Source organism: Microcebus murinus, chromosome X (genome assembly GCF_040939455.1).
Source record: "Microcebus murinus isolate Inina chromosome X, M.murinus_Inina_mat1.0, whole genome shotgun sequence".
In the NCBI taxonomy this organism is placed as follows: domain Eukaryota; kingdom Metazoa; phylum Chordata; class Mammalia; order Primates; family Cheirogaleidae; genus Microcebus; species Microcebus murinus.
The window spans coordinates 19,515,798-19,524,286 of NC_134136.1; positions in this window are offsets into that span (position 1 = coordinate 19,515,798).

The following is an 8,489-nucleotide window of genomic DNA, read 5'->3' on the forward strand; positions in this document are numbered from 1 at the left end:
GGAAAATTTTCCAGGCCTTGTGAAAAATCTAGATATCCAAGTACAAGAAGCTCAAAGGACCCCTGGGAGATTCAATGCAAACAGGAAGACACCACTACATGCAGTCATTGGACTGAACAAAATATCAACTAAACAGGCCATTCAACAAGCTGTAAAGAGAAAGAAGCAAGTAAGATACAAAGCATGGCCAATCCAAATAACGCCAGGCTTCTCTACTGAAACCTAACAAGCAAGGAGACACTAGGGCCCATTCTCGCTCTTCTGAAATAGAATAATGCCCAGCCTAGAATCTTGTGCCCTGAAAAACTAAGTATTGTATTTGAAGGAGAAATAAAGACATTCTCAGATAAGTAAAGACTGAGGGAATTCACCAAGCCAAGACCAGCCCTCTGAGAAGTACTCAAAAGAGTATTACACATGGATCAGCACAATAAACACTCGAGAGTATAAAAATACTGAAAAGCTAAAGATCAAGGCTAGATACCACAATGGCTAAAGAGAGAAAACAAAACAATAAAGTTCAACCCAACAGAATGAACAGAAACCTGCCCCAACTATTAGTTCTCTCAATAAATGTAAACGGCTTGATCTCTCCATTCATGAGACATAGGCTGGCCTATTGGATGAAAAAATATAAGCCAAGTATCTTCTGCCTTCAGGAAACACATCTAATCTGCAAGGATGTATTCAGATTTAAGCTACAAAAGTGATAAACAATATTTCAAGCAAACAGAAGCCAAAAGAAGGCTGGCGTGGTGTTTTGATTTCAGATAACTTAGCCTTTAAATAAACAGAAGTAATAAAAGACAAGAAAGTCATTATATAATGGTGGAGGGTACTTTTCAACAAGAAGACATAACACAGGCAGGTGCAGTGGCTCATGCCTGTAATCCTAGCTCTCTAGGAGGCTGAGGTAGGCAGATCCTTTGAGCTCAGGAGTTCGAGACCAAACTGAGCAAGAGCAAGACACCATCTCTACTATAATTAGAAAGAAATTAATTGGCCAACTAATATATATAGAAAAAATGATCCAGGCATGCCTGGAGTCCCAGATACTTGGGAGGCTAAGGCAGCAGGATTGCTTGAGCCCAGGAGTTTAAGGTTGCTGTGAGCTAGGCTGATGCCACAGCACTCACTCTAGCCTGGGCAACAAAGTAAGACTCTTTCTCAAAACAAAACAAAACAAAAAACAAGAAGATATAACAATTCTAAATATGTATGCACCCAAATTAGGTGTACCCAGATTCATAAAGCAAACTCTATTTGATCTAAAATGGATAAACAACACAACCATAACAGCCGGGGTATTTAACACACCACTGACAGCACAAGGCAGATTTTTCAAACAGAAAAGTATCAAAGAAATAGTGGACATAAACAAAGCTCTAAAACAAATGGCCTGACTGAGATTTATAAGACATTCTACCCAAAATCCACTGAATATACATTCTTCTCATCAGCTCATGGGACATTCTCTCATATTGATCATATCCTAGGACACAAGGTATGTCTCAAAAAATTTTTAAAAAAATATAAATTATACCATGTATCTTTTCAGATCACAGTGGAATAAAAGTAGAAATCAACCCTAACAGGAACTCTCATTTCTACACAAAGCCGTGGAAACTAAACAGCCTTCGGCTAAATGATCACTTCATAAATGAGGAAATCAAGATATAAATCAAAAGAGCCTATGAACTAAATGACAAAGGAGACACAAGTTACCAAAACCTGTGGGACACAACTAAAGCAGTCTTGAGAGGAATGTTTGTTTTCATAAATACCTATATCAAAAAGTTGAACAGCTTACAAATGGACAACCTAATGAATCAACTCAAAGACCTGGAAAAGGAAGAAAAGACCAATCCCAAACCCATCAGAAGAAGTGAAATCATTAATGTCAAATCAGAACTAAATGAAATTGACAACAGGAAACTATATGGAAGATTAAAAAAAAAAAGTTGGGTCTTTGAAAAATAAAGAAAATTGATACACCTTTGGCTAGACTAATGAAATGCAGAAAAGAAAAATCTCTAATAAGCTCCATTAATAAAATACATAAGAAATTACAATAGATGCCACAGAGATACAAAATATAATTTATGAATACTACAAAAAACTTTATGCACACAAACTGGAAAATGTGGAGGAAATGGACAAGTTCTTTGAAACACACGGCCTACAGAGGCTCAACCAGGAAGAAATAGAATTCCTGAGCAGACCAATGTGAAGCCTGAAATTGAAAAATCAATAAAAATCCTTCCTACAAAGAAAAGTCCCAGAGCAGATGGTTTCACACCCTAATTTTACCACACCTGCAAGAGGATCTGGTGCCTATCCTGAAGAAATTATTCCACAACAACGAGTAGAATGAAATTCTCCCCAAGACATTCTATGAAGCCAATATAATCCTGATACCAAAACCAGGAAAGGATGTAACAAAAAAAGAAAATTATAGACCAATATCACTTATGAATATAGATGCAAAAATTCTCAAAAAAATAGTAGCTAATCAAATCCAAATGCTTATAAAGAAAATAATTCATCACAACCAATTGGGCTTCATCCCAGGTATGCAGAGTTGGTTCAACATACATAAATCTATAAATGTAATTCACCATATAAACAGAAGCCAAAACAAAGACCATATGATCCTCTCAATAGATGCAGAAAAAGCATTTGACAAAACTCAATACACTTTTGTGATAAGAACGCTCAACAAAATAGGCATAGATGGGGCTTACCTAAAATTGAAACAAGCCGATATGATAAACCCACAGCGAACATTATACTGAATGGGGAGAACCTTAAATCATTCCCACTTAGAACTGCAACAAGCCAAGTTTTCCCAATATCTCCAATTGTCTTCAACATAATGCTGGAAGACCTTGCTATAGCAATCAGACAAGAGAGCAGAATTAAAGGCATGCAAATGGGAGCAGAAGGGATCAAACTCTCACTCTTTGTTGATGACATGATATTATACATAGAAAACCCCAAGGATAAACCAACAGATTCCTGGAATTGATAAATGAATTCAGTAAAATCTCAGGATACAAAATCAATAAACACAAATCAGAGGCATTCATACACACCAACAACAGTAAAAGTCAGAACCAAATCAAAGACTTAATTCCCCTCAAAATAGCAACAAAGAAATTAAAGTACCTTAGAATATATTTAACTAAGGAGTTAAACGACCTCTACAGGGAGAACTATGAAACACTGAAGGAAATAGCAGAGGATGTAAATAGGTGGAAGGCTATACATGCTCATAGGTCGGCAGAATAACCATTGTTATAATGTCTATCCTATCCAAAGGGATCTATAGAGTCAATGCAATCCCTATTAAAATACCATCATCATTTTTCACACATATAGGAATAATAATTTTACGCTTTTATGGAATCAGAGAAGACCCTGTATAGCAAAAGCAAATCTAGACAATAAAAGCAAAATGGGAGGTATCAATTTACCAAACTTCAAACTATACTACAAGGCTATAGTAATTAAAATAGCTTGTGACTGGCACAGGGACAGGGACATTGACCAGTGGAACAGAACAGAGAAACCAGATATAAAACCATCCTCATATAGCCATCTAATCTAGCTAATATTTGACAAAGCAGGCAAAAGCATAAACTGGGGACTATAATCCTTCTTCAATAAATGGTGCTGGGAATATTGGATAGCCACATGTAGAAGACAAAAACAGGACCCATACCTTTCACCTCTCACAAAAATCAACTCATGCTGGATAACAAAGTTGAACCTTAGGTGTGAAACTATTAGCATTCTAGAGGAAAACTTTGCAAATACTCTTCTAGACATTGGCCTAGGCAAATAATTTATGAATTCCACAAAGGCAATCACGACATCAACAAATATAAATAAATGGACCTGATTAAATTAAGAAGATTCTGCACAGCCAAAAAAACTGTCATGAGAAGAAACAGACAACCCACAGAATGGGAAAAAATTTTCACAAGCTACACATCCAATAAAGGGCTGAAAACTATAATCTATTTATAGCTCAGGAAAATCAGCAATAAATAATCAAACAACTCTATCAAAAAGTGGGCAAAGGACATGAACAGGAAGTTTTCAAAAGAAGACAGAATAATGGCCAACAAACATATTTAAAAAATGCTCAACATGTCCAATCATCAAGGAAATGCACATCAAAATCACAATGAGATATCACATATCTCCAATGACAATGGCCTTATTAATAAGTCCCCAAACCATAAATGTTGGTGTTGATTTGGAGATATAAGAACACTCCTACATTGCTGGTGGGACTGCAAACTAGTGCAACCTCTGTGAAAGCAATATGGAGATAACTTAAAGCAATACAAGTAGATCTACCATTTGATCCAGCAATCCCACTACTGGGCATCTATTCACAAGAACAAAAGTCACACTACAAAAAAGACTCCTGCACTTGATTGTTTATAGGAGCATTATTCACAAATGCAAATATATGGAAACAACTGAAGTGTCCATCAATATATGAATGGATTAATAAAATGTGTTATATGTATACCATTGAGTACTATTCAGCTATAAGAAACCATGGTGATATAGCACCTGTTGTACTTTCCTGGCTAGAGCTGGAATCCATTCTATTAAGTGAAGTATCCCATGAATGGAAAAATAATCACCACATGTAGTCACAAGCAAATTGGTATTAACTGACCAACACCTAAGTGGACATATAGAAATAACATCTATCGGTTGTCAGGCAGGTGAGTGGGGAGGGGATGGGTATATATATACATAATGAGTATGATGTGCACCATCTGGGGGATGGAAACACTTGAAGCTGTAACTCAAGGGGCAGGGGACCAGGGCAATATATGTAACCTTAACATTGTACCCCCATAATATGCTGAAGAAAACCCAAAATAACTTTAATTATCAAAAATATTTTCAATAATCTATAAAAATATTTAAATACTTACAATACAATAGTTGAAATTTAGAACTTCATGGAAACTTCTATTTTTGTACAAGGTGGAGCATCAGGTTTCCCATCCATCCTGAATGAAACAAGCAACTAAAGCAGGTAAAATATGTAAAATAATGGTCTTCAGGGCACAGGACATTACATGGTCAAAAAAGGTGATTCCTAAGAATAAAGAAAACAAAATGTGAACCCTACAATTGCCCCATTTACTACTCTGAGAGATATTACAGGACACAGCATAGAGATGAAAAATCAGGCAGAGACTGAATGCTTCTCTGAGTCAATAGTTGGAACTGAAAATCTCAGAAGCAAGAGTGTATAGGATACAGTACCAAAGAAGAAAGAGCCACACAGAAAGTGAACTCCAGAAATCTGTGAGGGTGACCTTTGAGTATTCAGGAAAGTATTGGTCAGCATATTTATGTAAGAAAACTACCCAAGGGTAGGAAAACAAACATCTGAAAGAATTAGAGACAAAAGTTCCTACTGTTTACCTGGGGATAGGAATTGTGCAAGTTTGCATTAACAAATCCAGGAAACTTTATGATTTGTGAGACATTGATTGATTACAGTACTCAGAAAAATCTTGTAGTAGTAGTGTGAAATGATTAGTAGTGGATTAATAATGCTCTCATGCTGGGAGTTGGCCACCCTCCCAGCGCAAATAGGTCCCAAGGCAGGGTCATTGCAAAGGATGTAAAAATAAGAAATAAAGAAATGATATATTATAGACGGAGAAAATATTGAGACAGAGACAAAAAGCAGTTTAAAAGATGGGGGACTCAGGGGTTCTCAGCTTCCCGCAGACTGAGACCCCGAATGAAGTCCCACATCAGTATTTATTGGTACAGCAAATATATATTGTCTTTTGTTAGAGAATTATGTATACAGTTCATTTTTTGAGGTTTCCAGGGGAACCTTATCTAATTCTGTCTATAAGAATAGATGGTTACACAATTTTTCAAAGATGAGCATGTAAAGCTCTAAGTTAGAAACAGACCTAGCTGAGCATACAATGTATAAAATGAGAATACTGAGTCTGTGTACTACTCTAATCTACTCCTTCTAAACTCAGAGACATGTAGTCAGGAGTGAAGCAGGAATAACCTTGAAGTCTAGGATAGCTCCAGCTTCACATTATCTGCTGGGCAGGCATTTTAATCAGCTTCTCTGCCAAGGGCCCAAACCAAGTTTCTGCTTTGCAAAAAAGCTCAAGGTGAGGACCGGCAGCAAGACAAGAAACACTGTTTTGCAAACGTCCTCTGACAATGCCCCCCTTGTTGGAAGCAGCTTCTACTTTGTGAACTAACATGTCCACAGATTCCTTCAAGGCAAAGACCTACAAAACCCCTGAAACTTCTCACATCTTTTAGTTTATTTCCCAACGCTCTCGTTCCATCTTAAAACAAATAAACAAACAAACAAACAAACAAAAAATTTAAAGCAAGTTTCAAAGTAATCAAGTAAGTCCCAAATAATTTCACTGGACTCTGGAACAAAATTTAATGATATTTATAGGAATACAAAAATATCTCATACCTAGTAATGCAAAAGTGCAAAATTCATACTGTCTCATATAAGTAAAAAAGTTGTATGGTACACAAAAAAGTAAAAAAAACAAAAACCAAAAAAACAGAAAAATATAACCTAGAATGAGAAAATATATAAAAAATTCAAAATTAAAAATAAAACCAACAAATATGGTAGAATTAGCAGACAAAACATTAACACAGTTATTATAACTTCATTGCATATAATCAAAATTTTGCTTATATCATGAGAAAATATGAAAAAGATACAAATTGAATTTCTAGAGAATGAAGGTGCTCAGGAAATTTCACTCAAGAATATAACTCCTTGGTATTTTGAATTAAAGCCTCTTAGAGATTAAAAGGCCCTTGGAAAGAGACTTTCCCTCTATCTCTGTAAACAAAGCTGACTCATCAAAAGAACAATTGACTTACCTTCCCCTCCCTGTTGTCTCAGTATATCACAGGAAAAATGATCAAGACTGCAACCAGACATGCCCCAAATCATTTTAAACATAATACCTGTCTTTTGGTTTAATTTACAATCTGTTTCCCCCATCCATTCATACTCTCTATCAACCATTTATTGCTGCTAATCCAAATTACCTATGCTCCTCGTCTTCCCCTCCCCTCTAAAGGCAGGTATAAAAATACCTGGATCCCACTGGGACATGGAGTAATCACTCTATGATTCTCCCCATGCTCATGGTAAATAAACCTCTTTCTCTTATTAATCTGCCTTAATTATGAATTGATCTTTCCTAGAACTTTTAGGGGAAAGGGGAAGTTTTCCCTTACCTCCACATTAAAAAAAATGACATTTGAACAGAAAAGTAAAATGGATGGATGGGATTAATGGCATATTAGATATTACACAAAATTAAGATTAATGTACTTTAAGATATAGCAATAAAATGAAAAATAAAAATATCAAAATCAAAAGAAAATAACACAAGTGAGGTGTGAAACAATTTCAAATGCCCTAAAATATACATGTAGTTATAGTGCTGAATAGGGAAGAGAGAGAGAAAGGGAACATGTATTTCAGAAAATAATTGCCAAAAGCTATCCAAATTTGATAACAACTATAAAGCCATAGATCCAAGAAATTCAATGAATCCCAAGCACCAGAAACATGAAGAATTATACATAAAGTTACATGATAATTTTAGTTTTAAAAGAATAGGGACAAGGAAAGATTTTTAAAATCAGTAAGAGAATATGACACATTACAGATAGAAGAATACAGGTAGTGAAAAAAAAAGATTTTTCAGTAAAACCAATGCAAGTGAAAAAGCATTGAAGCAATTTCTTTACAGTAGTGAGGAATAATTTTTAAAAATATATGAACTTAGGAGTCTGTAGAGTGCAAAACTATTTTTTCAAAAAGCTATACAATACTTCCAGTTTCAGCTTCAACATGTATACAGTCACTTTCCTCCTTACAACAAGAAAAAGCTGGGAAAACGAAAAATCAATGACTTTTCTTGAACTCATCACAGAACTGTGGATGCAGAAAAAATTGCCATCCTGAAACCTGGATAGACAATGTATTCAGAGTCACAAACAATTTATTCTTATCTGGAGCAGAAACCAGGAGCCATAAAATGGCAAGCACATTTAAACGGTAATTTTAAGAAATTACCAGAAGCTTAGTGCAGACTAGAGGGAGGACAGGAAACTCCAGAGCACTCAGTATCAGAGGCACCTTCATACTTTCACAGGCATTATGTCCAAGAAGTGCACCAGGTTATCAAGTAAACATCTGAGAAATATTCCCTCATGACTATGTCATGGGAAGTAGAAGAGTCACCCTTTGTAATATATATCCAGAGTCTTTCTATTAAAAAAGGCCTCTATTCTTGGAGCAAATACTTAGTCATAGCCTTGTTCCAGACCCAAAGAAAAGGTCATTATGCTCACTCTATCTCCCTCTGGCTTCCCTGTCTTATATAAGGAAAGGGCAGCTATACAGAGGGGAAAACTTACAA